Source organism: Plectrocnemia conspersa, unplaced genomic scaffold (assembly GCF_051122295.1).
Source record: "Plectrocnemia conspersa isolate PC_06_02 unplaced genomic scaffold, ASM5112229v1 ptg000010l, whole genome shotgun sequence".
Classification (NCBI taxonomy): Eukaryota; Metazoa; Arthropoda; class Insecta; order Trichoptera; family Polycentropodidae; genus Plectrocnemia; species Plectrocnemia conspersa.
The window spans coordinates 28,279,164-28,300,004 of NW_028277174.1; the positions used below are offsets into that span (position 1 = coordinate 28,279,164).

The 20,841-nt window shown below is 29.1% G+C and overlaps 1 protein-coding gene and 1 long non-coding RNA gene across 7 annotated transcripts in view; one reads left to right on the forward strand and one right to left on the reverse strand.

The window, feature by feature from the left end:
* The window catches only part of LOC148231282 (uncharacterized), a 178,380-nt gene that overhangs the window by 128,711 nt on the left and 28,828 nt on the right, over positions 1-20,841 (forward strand). The gene's annotated exons all lie outside the window — the stretch shown is intronic.
* On the reverse strand, positions 427-2,560 carry LOC148231285 (uncharacterized). Of its 4 annotated transcripts, XR_015811055.1 has the most exons (3): positions 1,412-2,560; positions 1,288-1,331; positions 427-1,206 (listed from the first exon to the last, which is right to left on the reverse strand). It is a non-coding gene; the product is annotated as an uncharacterized LOC148231285 (long non-coding RNA). The 4 variants fall into 4 exon arrangements; XR_015811054.1 differs by having other exon boundaries at positions 427-1,331; XR_015811053.1 differs by having other exon boundaries at positions 427-1,331; positions 1,400-2,560.

The following is a 20,841-nucleotide window of genomic DNA, read 5'->3' on the forward strand; positions in this document are numbered from 1 at the left end:
GCAATGCGTTCTGTTGTTTCGACCAATCAAAAATAAGTATTCAAATATTCAAATAGCGTCGACCAATGAAAAATAAGCATTCAAATTCAAATAGATAGTACCGTGACAACACTTTTAAATAATTATTATTTAATAATAAAATTTTGCTATGCGACAATAATTTTCAATAATTCGTCATTTGACATGAATAAAAATGAAATATATACATACTGTGTTGAGGATTAGAAGAATACATTGATTAAACTAGATAAACAATCATAAAATAATCTTCGTAATGAAATTTTCAAATTTTGAATTCCCGGCGACGGGCTCCGAGGCCTAAAAATGAGTTTTTGCTTTTATAAATAATCGGATTGCAAATTAACTAGGTGTGTTATAACTATGAAAATTAAATATATACATAATGTGTTTAGGATAAGAAGAATACATTGATTAAATTAGATAAACAATCATAAAACAATCTTTGTAATGAAATCTTCAAATTTTGAAATCCCGTCGCCGGGCTCCGAGGCCGGAAAGTGAGTTTTTCTTTTATATTACATAAACATTATCATTGCTTTCCGATTTAATACACATATACGTTAGATTTTAAGAATTTTAAATTAACCAGTTATGTTTTAAACATGAATGTGTAATATATCCTTAATATGTGAGGATTGAAAGTTAATGTCGATCAAATCGGCGCTGTCGGACAGCTTATAAATGTGTAGTTTCTTGGATGTTATCTAATAAACGACATTTTACAATGATTATAAATATGTGATTGCATACCTGGAATAATCGATAGCCAAAATATCTAAGAGTGGGTTATTTTTAATTCCGATGTGGCAAAATATGTACAATTTTTGTTCTGTGCCATCATTCCTCTTTCTGAATAGCCAAATTTAAGATATTCAGTTACATCAAACTTATGTAGTATGTTCTTTATAAAAAGATAATACTTGCTGACAGTGACTTCAACATTAGAAGATTAACTCTTTGTTTATATATACCAATTCTACGTTGTAGCCATATAGGTCATCAAATTGTTCCATCATTGCTTCTGAAAAATAATTAAAAAACAATAAGACTCCTATCAAGAGTAAACATTGAACACATTATTACTACTAATATAATCCATAAATTAAATTTAAACGACAACCAAAGAACACAATTGATGGATGTACTGTAGAGGATTAAACATGTAGATTGGCATCTTTTCATCTTCTACAAAATTGTCACAATATGTCATATATTTTTTATTATTACTAGCATTGTAATATGTTTAATTAACTTCGGTATGTATACCTTTAATTGCCAAATCACCGCTGTTTGTCTTTTAATATTAGATCCTGGAAAGTCAATAGTAATTTTGTTAGAATAACCGTGTTATATTATTCATTTATAACTAAACACTTACTGGCACACCCACAATTTATAGTTTTGTCTATAATTTCAAATGCTCCATCACTTGAATCATCTTCAATTGTCACTTTTTAACAAAAGTGCCGCGATTATAACATATTACGCAGCCGGCACAGCGAGCGCTTGCCAGATGTGACAGAACTGTCAAAGCAAATTTGGGAAGTCCCGCGCTTGAGAACGAACTAAATTGATTTTAACGAGCGAAATTGATTTTAACGATTTAAATTGTAAAACATTTATTAAAATATGTATAAAAATCATCAAATACTAAAAAAAATGTTTTTTAAAATATTTTTTTAGTTTATAGATTTAAAATATAATAAAAATAATGTGGATATGTATTAGCTTCTCTATACAGAAAAAATATGTACCAAAATTTTGGCGAACGTTGGCAATTTAAAGTTTTAGTTTTTAGAGAATTTTTAAGACTTTGCTTTAAAAAATATTTTCAACAAAAAGGGGCAAAGTTTAAAAATAAGTACTATTCATTACCAACCAACTACTAAGCGCACAGTATTGCAAAAATCCCTCTTACTGACGCCTTTAAAAGTAAACTACACAAAAATGTATAACACTAATTTAAATATTTTTTAAATTAAAAGTTTCAGAATAAAATTTCAAGATTTATTCAAAATATTTTTTTAAACATTAAAAATCTTTTTTATTTTATTATGGATTTTAAATAATAATAATTTATTATAGATTTTAAATATCTTTAGCTTATTATTAATTTTAAATATAGTGAAAACTTTTTACACTCATTAATTATTAAAATATATAATGCTGCGCAGAAAAACATTTACTTTAAAAAAGATGTAAATCAAAATATTTTTTGATCAAAAAAGACAAAGGTTTCAAAATTATTAATATTTTTAAAGCGCACTTTTGGTCTAAAGTAACAGATTAGATGCTTGATATTTTTAGTTTATTGTTTCTTTCTAATTAGTAAATGTAATTAAAAACTGACTTTTATATTTACACATAAAACATAGAAATATTTTTTTTTATTATAAAGTAACTTATGGTGTCACCAAAAAGTTTTTTGTTACGAAAATTTAAATTTATGATAAAATTGTGTTATGCAGCGTTAAAACTGACACTCAAACACCTAAAATACGCTAAAACACAATCAATGACTTATAATCACTCACATTGCACTAACTATATATGATCGACTGTGTTGTTGCGTTAGTAACGTGTAACAAAATATTTTTTCATATCAGTAATATTTTTGAGCGGATGTGTTACCGATGCTATTTATTATTATTATTTATTAAACTGTAAACCTACTTTTAAATGATACAAAATGTTACGTTTTAATATTATTTTTTATGTTGAAAACATTTTGATATTTTTTGTTTTATTAATATTTAGTAAAGTTACAAACCTATTTTAAAAAATAATACAATGATATTTTTTTGTACCGAATACCGAAATAACGAAATTCCCAGTTAAACGAATCTTTAATTTGTCCCCGAAAAGCTTTCATACAAAATGTTTTCATTGTAATGAAGACTAATCTCAGTATAACAAAATATTTTGCTCCGAATTTAAGAATGACGTTATAACTTGACAAAATATTTCTAAGAATTCAGTTCATCATTGACTTGGGGTGTGCCAGATGTGTTCAAAAGCGACATTACAGGTGTTTCGTTGACCCTCAAACTTTTTTATAAAACATTTTTTTCACAAATTTTATTGTGTTTCATACATTTTCCTTAAACAAGGAAAAAAACGATCTGTCAACCTTATAAGAGGTTATTTTGATGCTGTAGTAATATAGTAATTAAAAATAAAATAAAAATATATCATCTTCCTTACATTCAATATAACGAATTTTCAGTACACCAAAATTTATTCATTGGTTCCGTGAGTTTCGCTGTATTGAAATTTCATAGTACAATTTAAAATTTATTTTTATATAATAAAAGTTTTAAATCTATTCATAAATGATATACAATATTTAGATTTATCATTAAATATCTAAGTTTCAATATAATGATAAAATCTAACGTTGTAAATCTAATAAATAATATAAAATGTTTTCTTCTAGAAATATTTAGTCAAGTTGTAAACCTATTTTCAAATGAATTGAAAATTTCAAGTAGTTTTTTATAGATTGAACTATTTTGTCTATCATTGAAAATTCTAAATAGTAATGTCCAATTTGAACCATTAAATTTTAAAAAATATTTAAAAAAATCAGAACGAAGCAAAAATTATATTTAAAACCCAAAAAGTTGAGGGTCCGGTATTCGCACACTCGCTAGCTATCGGTACCTCACGATAGTGAGGTACCGACAGCTAGTTATGTAATAATTCTACTAGCAATGTTATTAACGCGTTCCTGCGATTGAAAGCTCTGTATGATTATCTAGATTTAATTAATGACCCTTTAATGTTGCCTGCGGTACTGCCGTTATCCGCGTGTAAAAACACATAATTTACCAACATTTCAATGCAGTGCGAATATAAAGGGCGTTGTGGAACCGCACATAAATTAGGGAATTGCGCAATAATATGCAGGAAAAAACAGACAAACCCTTATATATTGTATAGCAAAATAAAATGCTTTGTTTTTTAGCTATATACGCAGCAAATTCCTATACTTAAAAATCCTTTTTATACATTTAAGTGCGATGGAAATTATGTGGTTGATACTTTATAAAATATAATTGTTTTATCATTATAAAATATTTGTAATATTATAAAAATTACACAGTAACTAAATCAATATTAAATATATATAAAATAACTAAAATGATTGTAAAGTAAATTATCATGAATTACAGAAAATATTAAAATCTAAAAGGTTCTTATTAGGCATTATTTAAAAAAAATTTTTTTTAACATTTTTACAACAATAAAAAAACTTTGTGTATAAATTTAGTAATGATTTAAATAAACAAAAAAATATGGGGAATTTTAGGCATTAAAAATATGAAAAGACCTATCGGGTCGTCCATGCTTTCAAGCAAGCTAAAAATTTTATAAAATATTTCTGAAATAAAATTAATACATTATTGCCCATTTATATTTGTATATGTTATAATATTATTTAAGTCATATGATCGTCCTTAATTTTTATTCTGACCGTATGCTATTTTTAATCTAACTATTTGCTATTTATTCTGACTAGAATGGTCTTAATTATATAATCATTCATTATTTGACTTCTGATCGTCTTAAATTATATTTCTAATTTCATATTTATTCTGACTCTAAGTAATATAATCATGAGCAGGCTGTTAATAAAATTCTGACCGAGATTTGATTTTTACTCTGACTCAAACTTGATCTAGATTCTAACCAGTTAATTTGTTTTTATTGAAAAAAAGTAAGCCTTAGAATGAGTGATTTCATACGGTTAATTAAAACTCTTAAATAAAACTCTTAAGCAGCGAATATTTTTTTTATTTATTTTTAAAATATCTACTGTTTTTTTCTGTGTAAACTATTGCTTACTGTTGTTGGGGGAATTTTAAATTGTAACTATATAAATATGCATGCCATCGTAACATTGCATGTGTGATCATTATAAACAAATATTTTAGTGCATATCAAAATGCAGTTGTTATCTGTATTACCTGAAAAATACACACATACAGGATGGCGTAGTTAAAGCGATTTATTTTGTGACTCAATTTTTTTTATCTCAAACACCACATCTAAGCGAGTCAGTTAACTATTTTGTATTTTTGATATTATATATACAACAAATAAAGTACACTTGAAGTATCCATATGTAGACCGCTATGAATATCCATAAAATGACCCCCATTGAGATGGGCGATGCTTGGGTGTGAGAAGGGTCTCGTAAAATATTCGCCTTGCAGGAAGAAGCGAATACGCTTAACGCTGGTCGGTTTTTGTGTTGTGTCGAAAAAAAAATTACAAGCGGCGAAAAAAGGGCAATAACGTTTAAGTGGTGTACGTCTTCTTACTTGGCCCTTGTGGTTAAATTGTTTTGAAATTTCTTAAACGCCATGCCGCCGTTTTATTACATCAAAAACGAAGGTCAAGGTCTTGAAGCGAGAGGCAGTTTTGCCGCAGCAGAACAACAGTTAAATTAATTTAATTAACAAATTCCCGTTACATGCGAGTGTGTGCGTATATTTTTGGCGCGTGCTTGTGTGATATGTATATTAATGTACTATGTGGTGAGATGTGTCGGTTTGTGGCGGTTATTAAGATCTTATGAGCGCAGATGGTAGTAAACAACTTTTTAACAAATATTTCATATTTTAAAAGCATTTTTATCGTTATCTTTAATCTGAAGAATATATGATTCATATTGAACTCAATGCTTAAAATTGTGTTGTCAAATCACTACATGTATTGTAAGAACGACAAATTTCATTCCAACTCTAAATCATTGCAATTTGTGTAAGCGTTAAGATGAGCGAGCCCTACCCCATATAAGCGCATATATAGTGCACACCTAGCATTTCCATTCAGAATACACTTCCGTCAAAAACTTCCATTAGAAATTTCACTACGTACGATCTGGCTTTGGATAAACAAGGGTTCATCTAAATTCCCATTAAGCAGAGCTACGCCAAGCATAGACTAGGACTTAAAAGGCCAAAGAAAGCAGCCGCTTCTCTCTTTATGCTAACTTTGGTTTATCTACGTACTCTGAAAACCAGAGTTCAACTTGACTGTCAGTATTAGTAACCTAGTGCCGTTTTTCTAAGAGTTTTAGCGTGATTTAGAGAATCGTGATCGCATCCCTTATTCTTTCACGTCGCGCCAGGGCGTCAGCGCTTGATAACGCTCCACTTTCTCAAGCCATCTAGCTTTTTAATTAGCTCGCCAATCACAATGATGTTTTCAGTAGCACAGTATGGCCATTTTTTTATTCTGTTCGCCATAAGTTTATTCCTACGATCTTAGTGGGAATATTTTGACTAGAGAAACTTCCACTAAAGATCTCGGAAGTGAAGGTTTGTAAGTGGAGGTTCTCTCTATACATACACGACGTCTGTGATAAATCTTTCAAGATGCTCGGCTTTGTTATGAGGAACGCCTTTTACTTTGACAATCCGTCAATTATTTGCGTACTCTATGACATAGTTTCTTAAACTTTCACTGATGGTCTGCGAAGATTTTTGGGTGGGCCGCAAGTAATTGCAAAATAAGAAAAATCTATATTTATATTTCTTGTTACTGACTGTTTTAATATACTAAAATATGGTTTTATCAGCATACTGTGTTGAAAATTTTTTTTTAAAAAAAAAATCAATTATATAAATACTTATTATTTTATTCCAATGTTGGTGGTCCGCCAAACATTTTTTGATTTTTTTGGTGGTCCGTGGATGTAAAAAGGTTAAGAAACTATGCTCTATGACAACCGTAGTTCGAAGCATTCTTGAATCGAGATCTATAATTTGGAATCCCCAAATAATCAAATATTTCCTTTTAGTAGAAAAGGTCAAAAAAAGATTTTTTTAAATACCTTTATAAAAGGACATATGGTTATTATCCTTTTTTATATCCCAGCACCTTTCTTTTAGGAGCGTTGGAGTATAATTCGCTCAGTTCTCGCAGAAAATTTAATGTCGCTAAGTATTTCTTTACATTACTGAAGGGTGCTGTCAACAATCTAACTATTCTTGAGGGATTCCAGTTTTGGGTTCCAGAACATCTTAGGGTATCACGATCGCGTCCTCTTTTCATGGACGTTGGAGCACTTTCCGGCTCGCCTATGGCTGCGGCCATCTGGCTCTTTAATACGCTGGCATTGCACATTGCTCTTTTTAATGTCAGCTTCGAGGAGCTGGTCCTGTTCGTGTCATATAATTTTATATATAATGATTTTTTGTTTGCTTCTATATGTATATAATTTTCTGTGTATTATTTTAATTGTAAATATAGATACATTTGTGTATTCTAATAATACAACTATTGTTTTCGACCATCGTGACGCATTTGGGTAACCTATTAGGTTACGATTGTCTATATTTAATTTAAATAAATAAATAAAGTTACATTTATAAAAAAAAATCAAAAATATTAGTTTATCTTAGAATTTTGCAAATCTATTATGGACTTGGTGGAGTTTTTTTAGGACCATAAAAGGTTAAGGAGTTTTTGAACAGTCGACGATTTCGAGATGTAGCTTTAAAAAAGGCTTTAAAGATAATTAAAGGGCATTTTAACAAAGGCGCTTTATGAGCCTCTAGAATAATAATATTAAAAACACTAAATACTGACGTTTACGAGACTCTTTTTAAGATGTACCTATAACAATAATCATTGTGGTGAAGCACTTTTAATTTTTTGTGAATTCAACAATGTATTGCTACTCATTTTAATTATTAGTGTAACCAAATGATCAACCTCTATAAATCCATATTTGTTAGAAAGCAGGTTTATTTCATAAAAGGAAACATTAGAACTAATTGTTAAAAATAAACATTTTCATGATTTGTCAAAGCCGCTCTCTGAAAACATATAAAAGGGTTTGCAAGAACGCAAAAATATTCATTATGAAAAGCACTTTTTACATTTGTTAACTGAGAGAAATATAATGCATCTCAATTTAACGTGCGATATATAAAAATTGTTTTAATTAAGTAAAACCCTAAAAGTAATGATACCCATGCGCTGAATCAGATGCATTTATTATTGAAAGAGAATAACTATATTGACTATGGAATTATTTTGTCGAAATAAACTCTTTTTCGATTCGTCAAAGATGTTCATTGAAAGCATATAAAAGGATTTTTAGGAAATGAAATAACATAAATAATATTGTAAAAAACACAAGGTACAACTTTTTGGCTTTTTGCTTGAAACTGAGTGAGTCATACAAATGCTGTTATAATAAACTAGATTGGATATTAAAATGTCTATATTCTTAATGAAATATAAAAATTAAAAGCTTATTATATATTATTATATATTGCATATTATTCATTTTAAATATTGAATCGTACATATAGTGTATTATGTAAAACAAAGTTGCATAACATTTGCGCTCGAATCGTTTCAGATTTTTTGTCTAGATTTAAGTGCTCGACAAAAACACACGACACAATAGAAGATAATAGAATTTTTGATGTGAACGAAGAGCAAAGTTCGATGCTTTTATGTCGGCCGTTAAAATAAGCTCGGTTGATAAATGCAATAAAGGTGATGAGTATGGATGTCGTAAAAATGTTGTTTATACCTGATGCGACCACGATACATACACTTTTATGACTTTGTCATACCGAGGCGATAAACAATTTAATATTCTAATATGGATCTATGCCATTAAGCTATTTTTTTGATGCTAGAAAGCTTTTTAATTCGACTTTGACATGAATTACACATTTAGCATTAGAACGATGTTTTTATGATATAAAAACGCTGACCTAATGTATATTGATTATTCATTATTTATTTATATTCAGTATAACGCAAATCCTTGGAACAATGTCTACTGTTTAATGCATACGTCTCATGTAACTATCGGTTTACTATCTATCAAGATATCGTATTGCGTCCGAGATTACATCGTAACGTGATTAGACTGTGATAATATGAAATTTGAGCTAGTGTTAGGAAAGCAGATTAACTTATAAACGTTCTATATGTGGTGGTGCGTGGGTTCAGATTTAATGAAAGCTGTTGAGCAAAATAAATTGTCTGGATTTCGTTCTCTATCAATAGGACATGATATTATTTTTATTACACTTGATTGCATAATGCATATTTAACTTATTACTTTACATATTTATTACAGATAAAGTCAGCTTTTAATTTAGGATTTCAATCAGCTATTTTATTAGTTGTACAGTTGAATTAGACATTATGTAAAATATAAAATGTTTCTGATGTGTATTAACACGACCTGATATTTTAACGCACGATTACGACGGTATCCAACGTTAAAAATGATCATCACCCTAACGCAAAACTCACCCCAACGAAAATAAATTACACAACGACACGTCATACACCCTCAGGGTGGGTACGTTAAAATGTGAGTGTGCACAGAATTGACAGTGGTACAGGTGTCGGCGGAATTTTCCATCAAGTGAAAGCCTTCCTGCGACACCTTCGCATATCGCTGTCACCTCCCCGGCAATTTCCATCCCTTACGCACTTAAGATAAATAATCTGGGAATAAATTTAAATCCGCCCGACTTTAGTTCCCGTCCCGTTTGATACATACCCCATGTCAAAGTAGTCATCCTGCGCCTAGGGCGAGAACAATATTGCCTTGTTACAGTGCCTCGACAACGACAACCGGGCTTTAACACGACCTGCCGTGACTTAGGGATGCTGTCGATGCTTAGATTAGATGATTTAATTAGTATTTGAACAGCATTATTTTTCTCTATAGAACTATCATTGATCATAGGAATAGGAATTCGCATCAACTATAGATATATTAATCATTTAAATTTTTTTTGGATCACTTCTAGTAGTTATCTTATTATCTCTTTTGAACTCTGTTAAAATTATCAATTTACATTTACAATACATATATAATTTTACGGTTAAAAATAATTAGCAGAATATATTAGTATATATTTTGCTTAAATAAATAATATATATAAACTATTTAAATATTATTATATTTAAAAGCATTTAAATCTATTTTAAAGTTAGTTTTGTACTTATTTGGATTTGTTTATTATATTATATATACATACATATATTTAAGGATTTGTCGTAGTAGTTATAATTATTGACCTAAACTTATAATTGTTAGTGTCGAAATCTCCATAATCACAGCGTCGAAATTAGTACCGCAAACCTTGTTAAAAGGGTCATAAAATTAATTTATTTGGGTAGATAATCGATTTTATTTTAGCTTACAAACAGAAATTATGTTATATACGCGATATTTATCAGCATAATCTATTATTAGTACCGTAGGAATTTGAAAAAAATAGGTGGACCCTACTTTAACAAAAAAAAGTCAGCGCCAAAAAGCGCTGTCAAACAGGTATCATTGTTAAAGTACACAATTTAAAATTACTTGATTCGCCATTACATACCACATTAGGTGTGTTTTGGACAAAAATAAAGAGTCTAGTTAAAGTTAAGTTTAAAAAACGTAGGCACGTTGCACTTTCACCCATTACTTCATGATATATTTAATAGAATCCTGCCATACTTAATCACTTCTAACCGAGCTTGAAAGATATAGACTGGTAACCTAGAGGCCGCAAGTTCAAGCCAAGGCAGCAAATTCAAATTTTTATTTATAAAAATGAGCTTATCAAAAAAAGCAGCTTCAGATTAAAAATTTAATACACATAATAATTAGTATTTTATTATATAAAAGTCACTGATTCTAAGACAGAAAAGTCTAATGCCTGCACTACACTTTCTGGAAGTCGGCCAAGGCTGACCAAGGACGGAGAATATAGTGGGTTACTTCGGTCGAGTTCGGTTCTGCCCGCTCTAAAATCTCTTAGAAGTTGTCCGAGATTACCGAGAACGACTTGGCCAGCTTCGAGCGCTTCCGAACATTATCGGCAAAAGAACCGGAGTCAAAAGGACCGAAGTCGGAGCTGCTCTTTCGTGCGCGAGCGGTGAGATACTTCCCCTTTCGCTCTCTCGCGTGTTAAGTGACGAAAGTGAAAAAGATAATGATATGTTTTTTCGCGAACTGAGATAGAACGAGTAACTCGGTTCAATTTCAGTATGCGCGTAGGCGTCCTATGGTTAACACGCATGTCGAGCGCTACATAATGGTCACGTTATAATATGCTTATAATGGACTTCAACAGAATCTTACTGACATCTTTGAATATTTTAGGACACCAAAAGGGATTAATTATATTTTTGATAGTATATTCTTTTAACAGATATCGTTATTATATATTTTTTTCATATAAAATTTAATAATTAAAAAATAATTTGTGGTACTTGATTTTGATAAGAAAAATCTTTTCGAATATCCTTATGTATTTTTCTAGATCGATTTATATAAATGTCACACCATAACGAATTCTTATTTTGAATCGATGGTGACAAATTCTAAGATAGTCACACATGAGGTTTCGTATTCTGAAGTATCATTTTTATGCCTTATGGCATTTTGCAAAAGCCAACAAAGATTTTGCGTAAATTGAATATTTACGACCAAAAAGTTTCATTGATATTGTATTGGTGAGTGCCCACACAAATTTTTATAATTATCAGTAGTGTACTTTTATTAATATAGCAATTTAAAAATTGTGATTATTTGGCACAATTTTTGATCGCGCGCTAATATGCCGGCTGTACGTGACAGAAACCGCCATCCGGACGGCATATGAAATTTGCGACAGTTTGGTCGCTTACTCGAAGTCGTAGGTCCCAGCCGACTTCAGTTGTAACTATGGTTCGGACAACTTCCAGAGAGTGTAGTACAGGCATAATGGTTAATACTTACTTGTAAATATTAACCAATCATTATGTCTGATTGTAACAATGCAATGCATTGGGTTCACGTCAGTTAAATAAAAATAATATAAAAAAAATTGTACATGGCACTTGACTTTAAAACGACCACTTTAAAGCAAACAAAACTAGAACAAATCGATCAAAAAGACTCTTAGAAGCTCGAGAAAAGCAGCCGCTTTTACTTTGACACTTATTATATTATCTATTCTCTATTCGACAACTTTTAAGACCCGCCAATCTGACCCAAAACCAGTATTGGGTTTAGAAATTGAATCACCCTTCAATTGACAATTGGAATCCCCCTATGAAAGGATTAAATCGACAGGTCTAAAAACGATCGAAAAGTTTGAAAATGCGTGATAATCTAAATTTAATGTTATTCAATCATAAAAAAGTCAGCATTTGAGAAACAAATATGGGTTTCAACTGTTTAAGATAGATCGATTTTTATATGCCAATAAATTAAATATTAAAAATATATATATATTTAATTTTAAATTAAAAAAAATATTTTTGGCACATTATATAATATATAAGTAAATGCTCAGAAATTATTTTCTAAGTTGTGCCATCGTGTTTGTCTAAAAAAAACATGTTTTTTTGCTTTAAAACGGTATTTTAAAGTAATTTTGTTTTGGGTGCCACTTATTTACAAACTCTTGCTCTCTTAAGTATCGTTTGAAAAAACATAATTTTAAGTTAGCTCTTAGATAAAACAGTTACACACATAGCATTTATAAAATAGAATACTTATATACATATCGATATAGTGTGCATGTGTTAAATTTAGTATATATGTCGTACAACGTAATGTGCACGATAACATAAAATATAACTAAATTATTTAGATAAATATCATTAGAAAAGCATATGATTTTATATAATTTACTTTTATTGCCGTCTGTAACATCAAAGTATGTCAAATTGTGGTATGCTTTTAAGGTATTTGAGGTAAACCTTTCAAAGATTTATAATATAAGTTTCACCACAAATCCAATATTTTCCAGGTGTTACACCACACGACTATCGGTCTGCTATAATATTTTTACAATCAATAAAAAGATGTGGCAAAAATATAAAAATAAAATCATTACTATTTTAACAATAGAAAAAATATATTTATAAAAATCTTTGAATATATAAATAAGATATATTTTTATCTCCCAAAAATACATTTCTTTTTCAAGAACAATCGACGTCTGCAAAATTTACGGGGCATTGTTCTTGTATCTTGATTTAAATTCGCAACTATGTGACGTAAAACAAACCGAAATCGGTTTAATGGAATCTGCCGGAACATTTCTTCGCAAAATTAAATTATTTCATAATTTACACAAATTGTTTCGTAAATAACGAAGACACCAGGAAACATTTTAAAATATTTTTAATTAATAATTCAATAACATAATGAATTTCTGTAACAATCGTTTCTAATGGTTTTAATTATTACTAGTTATATTAGTTAAAACAATTAGGTTATTCAATATGACATTTCAGAATCACACATATTGTTATATAATAGTATTATTAATACGCACTAATTAATAAACTCTTTATACTTATTATTAAATTTTATTATTTTTTAATTTGTATATGTATGTGTGTTGCGAAATCAGCATTTTAAGAGTCAAACGAACTCAGACGATACTCAAACACGAACATAGGTCGCCCAAGTGCCATCGCGGGCAAAGTAGTCTCGGACTAAATTATGGACACTCTACACAAACTCTAATACAAAAGCCCTGTAGCTTTTTGTCTAAAGACATCCCTTGAGGTAGCTGAAGGTACTTAACATTCTCCAATGTGAAGCTAAAGACTTTGATGATGGCTCGGGGAAAAATCGTTAATTGAATTTTTGTTACGGCGTTACATGCGCGACACTAAAACGACAATTACGAGTGGTGAAAGGATTTCACTTTTATCATAATTAGCTGGTCTTGATGTATATCTAATAAAACGACATATGTTCTTCAGATGAACCAGTTTATTCTTTTAATTTCGCTAACATATTTTTCATATATGATTAGGAATATGTTTATAAAAAATATTGTGTCAATAACACATGTATTTTTATTGTTTTTATTAAGAACCTGACCATTATTTCTAGCTGACTTGTCTCAATGCTTCATAATGGTCATAAGTTCAGGTTTGAAGCTAGTATTTATTTGTTGTAAATTTGTCACTTTTTGCCATTTTTTAACAACTTGTCTGCAATCTTTTATATAAAAATCAGTTTTCAAGCTTGGATCCAATTATTTGGTATTTTGACGTGAATTTATATATATCTTTTTAGTTTGATTTTTGAACTAATCAACCATTGAAAGCAATGATATATGATAAAAACAATTCTTCATTGTTGTGATAAATTTCAATAGCGAATACAGATTTAAAAAAATCCGTTCAAGTATGTTGAAGTGGTTTATTTTATTAGTAAAATGTATTTTAAGCTATGTTTATATTATTAAAAAATCTGGTCCATTTATAGAAATAGGTTATTGCTAACGATTAAAAAAACTTTATTTTCAGAAAATGGATAATCGTCGCTGATTATTTAATTTCACATTGGAAAGAGTCTAAATTTTTATAATATGGAAGAAGGGGTAAAAATTCTAATTCTATTTCTTTTTTAATTTTGAAACAGCAAGTAGCTTAGTATAAGGTCTCACATTATCATGGAGTAATATTTATATTTTTTCAGGCATAATTTAAATATTTTAAAAACATGATTTTTCTGTAATAGTCTCATCTAGTTTATTAATTGATTGTTAAATAATTCCTGATGACAATATATTTTTCTTTGCCATCTAACAATTATTCTGATTTCTTCTGGTTATTGCAGATAATAGGATACATTTCATATAGCAGTGGTGGTTTTATTTTAAATTATTGTATTTTATATATTATTAATATATTTTATTTGTTATATCTTATTAAGTTTTATAATATTTATTTCTTAAATTATTATTTTTTTTAAATATTTTTAAGATTTGTTAACTACATACTATGACAGATAATAGCTAGCTTCTCTACCACCGCTCAGAGAATAATGAACTCGGCCAAAATTAAGTTCGTTTTTCTCCGAGCGGTGGTAGAGAAGCTAGCGGGGGGATGATGTCAGTGGACGATCCTCAGAGTTCTGCTTGGTGTGGCAGCGATAGTATATTATCCGAGCGATGGTGGAGAAGCTGGCGGCATGTGTACGTCCATAATCGTATTATATATTGTCCGCGGGCGAGCGGTGAGGCTAATAAGTTTGATAATATTTAAGGCTTGTCTTGGAGACAAGCCTTAAATATTAAGGGTTGCAAAGCTTGTTGACGAATCACAATCATGCAGTGATCGTCTAGCCAATATATGTACTCGTTTCTTAGAACAGAAAAATAGATATATATCTTTAGAAATTGACATTTGCTTGATGGGCATTTTCCAAGGTCGTAAACTGCAACAGAAATATTGTGGTTTCGCAACATAAAATATTTTTTTAGGGACGGAGAATATTTACAATAAGAACACTTGCGTGTTATTTGTGTGATATTTTCTTGTTTTAACGAAGGCTTTTGTGTGGTCCCATTCTTTACGCTATTGTCTTGTTTTCTTGTTGATGGATGATCATTTTAGTCACAGCAAATTAACGCGAGTTTCAAGAATAAGACCTCAAATATTATTTTTTATTTAATTTTAATGTTTAATTACATTTGATATCGCAGTGGTAATTTTTTTTAAAAATATTTATTTTGTATTTGCTGCGCGTGTCTGAACAACTATATGTGAATAAGTTTTCAAATATATTTTCATCAATAGATTTCGCAATGTTGATAGTACCGGTTTTAGGCAAAAATAGATTTTCGAGACTACCGGTATTACAAAATAAGTTACCGGTAGTAGCAGAAAATTATTTCAAAATCTTTTTTAATTTTTTTTAATCCGTACAGTTTATTTGTTATAAGCGATCTATTTATGTCTTAGAACAACGCGTTGCTTAAAATATTAAAGTAAAATAATAAAATATTCCACAGTAAAAATTCGTAATAAAACCTCTCAGTTCCTTAACTTATAGTACTCTCACAATATCCAAAATTGATTCGTGCCATAGAAGTTAAAGCAAAATTATAGATAATTGCTCACATAGGAACTTCGATTGGACATCGACAGTAATTTGTATTAAATTAAACGGTTTTAAGCATCCATTAGATGTTTTTAATGTTTTTGTTTATTCTCAAACTCAATTTTCATTAAAATTACAAAAGCGGATGATAGATACGCATTTGATAGATTAATGATTATATATTACTAGTTAATCGCTATGACCATTAGCTTTGTTATTAATTTGTTTTAGGGTAAATAAATTACATATAATTTCTTACTCTAATTCTATTTGATTATTAATTAAAATATTTTGTATAAAGAATTAAAGTATAAGTATAAAAAATAATATCATAAATATATATTAAATATTATATAACTATTTAAATATGTTGATTTATACTATAAATTTCTGTGTTACAAACTAAGTCCCTGTGGACGTTTTATAGGCATCTGCGTGTGTCAATAAATCACAGTGTTGTGTTAATCAGACCTTTCTAAATAACTTCTAAATAGCTTTATGGGTTTTCTATAAGTATAGATGCTCTATTGAAATTTAAATCGTGTCGCGCAAAATAGACCATAGCGTTTAACTAATTTACAGAAAGTGGAAAGAAGAAAATACAAATATAGTTTTATTAAATATTTATTAATTTTGACTTTAATGTTTATATTTGAACATTTATATAATTTAATAGTTAGAATAAAAATAATTGTGAATATTAACTCCATTGAACAATAATAAAAATCATAACATTATTTCGGGAATTTTTTCATTTAGTATTATTAAAAACAAATTAAGCAAATTTTTTTTTAAATATCATCGGTAATCTATGGAATAGCCATGTTATATTTACAATATCGTTGCTTTTCATTAAACTGAAATTTTATTTCTTGTGCTTATTTTTTCACTTTAAAAAACATAAAAGATTTGTTGATAATGATATTGGATAATAAGGAAGATACCGTAAAAGTTATATGCAATTCATTGCATATGCTTTGGTATGAGTTAGTGCATTATCATGATTGGTGAAAATGTATTCTAGATTAAGGACTGTTTTTTTAGATTTTCTTTTAAATATCACCTGAAAATTTCTAGTTTATGATCATTTTATTATTTTTATTTCAATAAAATACATAGTATCTAATAAATAACATGCATTTTACTGGCCAAATTCAAGGAGGAGGGGAATGCCCCTACCTACCCCCTAAAAGACGTCCTTGTTGGTATTGTAAACCAAATAATCTTAAACCAATAACAATATTGGTTCAAGATTAAGTTGTTTTATTTTATTTAGTAACTGTATACGTAAAATATTTGTAATTTCAACTTTTGCTTCATATATTGATTTAAATGTATTATTTCTTCATATAACGACTCAGCAAGATCTTCGTTATATTTCTTTGTTAGTATTTTACCTATTTTCGATTCTTGTTGTCATTTAAATCGCGATTTAACTACATTTAACTTAATGCATTATTTATTTATTTTGCTGCAATAAACCAAGTTGTCAAATTAACCATAATACAGTATATAAAAACATTAAATTTATGTAATTTAGTTAGCGCTGTTGTTGATTCTTCGTTATTATTTTTATAAATTTACATATTTATAAATATACATTCGTTGAGTATTTCTTTCCATGTCTAATATTTTTTAAAGGTTCAAAAAGCAATTAAGTCAACAGTAATTCATAAACAAATTTTTAACACAAATGGAGCCGCGCTAAAAAATACAGTCTGTCCCTTTGTATAATAATGTTTATTGTCGAAGTACTTCTTAGAAAGTAGGTGCTTTTGAAGGCAATGTTCCGCTCCTTTTATTTCTTGTATGTATAAAAAAGGCTTAAGCAACTTATGCATGAAATATATCAGTACATACATCGTAAACAACTAGCTTAGTTCAGATTTGTTATTTGAGGTGGGTTTTTATTTTTTTATAAATATATTCTTGCTTTTAATTTTGAGTCGGGCCTCTCAATTTTAATCTCCTTGTAATTTGTCCCTTCTCTCCCCTCTCGACAGGGTTGTAACGCATTGGGCTTACGCCTATCAGGTTACAACGAAAGATTTAATTATTCAATAAATAGTTCATATTCTTTAACGACATATTAAAAACTAGAAATGCGCTAAAAACTTATTTTTGTATTTAAATGAGAAATGTTTAGTATATGTATTATATGTATTACTAAGGTGCCAGTATAAAAATACTTTCACTGGTAATACACATTAACTCTAACATAGTTGTATGTACTACTATTTTTTTAATACTAGGCTAAGTTGATTCGTCGCAAAAAATAATAGCAATTTAATTTGCAAAATTTATTTTATTTTTTAGTTTATTTATTTACTAAAAATGGTATATCCTTTTATATACTTTTTTAATTATAAATAGCTAATAAATGTATAATAGCTATAAATACGCTAAATACAAACACTATCATAACAAGTAGATTTTAAAAATTGTGATTATTATTTTTAACTACTTCAATAAAGTTTATATATATAAGTAATGATATGAAGAATCTTAAAATACATTTTGTGTTTTTAAAAAACTATAAACAGTACAAGGAATATTTATTTCAATTTTAAAAATGCAGAGCGCTTATTTTTAAACTCGAAATCAGCACAAATCTTAATTTTATTTATAACTACAGCCATTATAACTTAAAACTTGGTACGGTTAAAAAATTTAAATATAATGAATAATTTAGACAGGCTTACAATTGAACCATATTTGTATTGCTTTGAAAAATTCGAGCCATTCAGAAAGTTGCCTCACAATATCAACTCAGAAATATGAGTAATTTATGGAAATTCTGCAATTACAAAATATTTTTTTTTATTATTATTTTTTGTTGGCTATTAGTTGTTATGGTTATGTCTGTTATAAATAAAAAAATAATTTTATTAAAAAAATAAAAAGAAAAAAGTTACTACCTGCGTTTTTTTAGTATACCTACTAAGATTCAGATTATCATTCAAATGGCTTTCAAGTTTCTAAATCACATTAAAAAATAGCTAACTCATGCCAAAAACTCTACACGAGATCGTTAAACAGTATTACTTATTACATGGCATTCCCCGGATTCGGCCGGACCATAGTCACCCGACGTATGCTAATGGACGTAGCCGGTGGTATATGGTGAAGCTTTGGTTATGTCTGTAGATGTTCTCGTGCGTGTGCCGGGCATTATCCCCACAATTGTGCGGTGTTTGTGTAAGGCGAGCGATCAAGTCGGCCCGGCGAGCTTTCGAAGGCTCCCTTAGTCAAATTTGCCCCTACAAGATTAGCCTTCGTCGACAATGTGTCCCTTTTATGCCCTTTGTTTGACGCTTCAATTCGGCTAGGTGCACACACAGGCATATGTATATGCTGCATGTGTATGTGCGAATTTATTGTTATCACTGCTGCTGGTGTATTGTGGGTGTGAGTGAAATTTATTTGCGACCGATATTTGTCCTTGAGACCACTTTTCATGCGGAGGATTTGTTCTTGTGTGTGGGATTTATGATGTGGGTGATGTCGATTTCATGCGTGGTTGGAGTGTTATTTATTGTTATTAAACCGTCAGAAGTTATGATGAGCTTGTACATATAACGTATAACATACAACGTGTAACATATAGCGTAAATCGCATAACGTATAAAGTACATCGTACAACGTACATACGTGATGCGTATCATTTACAAACCAGGGCCAGTTTACCCATATATATAATATGTAAAGTGGCATTTAATAAAAAATAATTGAGATGAGAGATACAGGTAGTGTAGCAAGATAAAAATATTATTTAGAAAATCGCCAACATTGTAACAGTGGATGGAGGCAGGTGATATATTTCGCGATAGCGTAGATCTGTTAATTCTGTATGATTTTAGAACTTGATATTGTCATCTGAGTATTTTTAATATAATCAGAAATTTTGTTCAAAAACTACTTCTAAAAACGTTTGTAGCGATTGATACATACCATCAGTACATGGCACACGCGCGTTTGTTCGGCGAGCCATGTGCGTGTACCTAGCAGCCGTCGAGTACGTCCGCGTTCTTACGATCTCCATCAAAGTGCGGTATGGGGATATGGTTTTCTGAATTCCTATACATTTATCATTGCTGGGTTCCGAGTCTAAGTGTGTTTGAAACATCTAATAATATTTTTTTTAAATTAAAATGCACATATATTAATTATTTATTTAAAAAAAACTTCAATTTTCTGATATAAATACCAAATCTTCTTAATATGAAATTATATTCATATTGAGTAGAATAAAACTCCTGATTCCTTAATGTTTTTAGCTTAGATATCATTTCACTTTTTATTTATTTATACAACTGTTAGATTAGTTTCATTGTGTTTGACGGATTTTTTTTAATATAACAATGAGATGTAGATTCTTGTATAAAGATACTTTTAAAAAGCTACAATTTCCAATTGTGATTTTCTTAGCATAAATTTGGCCATCAACTTTCAATCACTTTTTCACAATTTTCTATACTTTTTGTTAGCATTGTTTTTGCAAAAAAACCTTAAAACAGTTTAAAACTTAGCATATATTTTACAATGAATGTGTATTATAAGTGAAAATGTATTTTTACTGGCTTCTTAGTGAAATCATATCGAAATACATTAGATATATACTAGTGAAAATTTAATTTAAAAAATAAAATAAAATTGTTTATCAGGTTAATTTAATTTTTACTAGTTGAAATATATATCTTCAAATTTAAATCTATTTGGATATGATTTTACTGTAAAATTTAGTAAAAATATTTTTGCATAATACATGTAAAACTATACCTTCACAAAAACATTCAATTGTAATAGTTGCGAAACGTCAATTGGCTGTTCAAACTCAAACCTAACCTAAATCAATAAACTAAACTTAACATGACCTCATGAAAGTTTCAAAACATCTATAGTTTTTAAACTTTCATAAGGCTTAGGTTTGAACATCC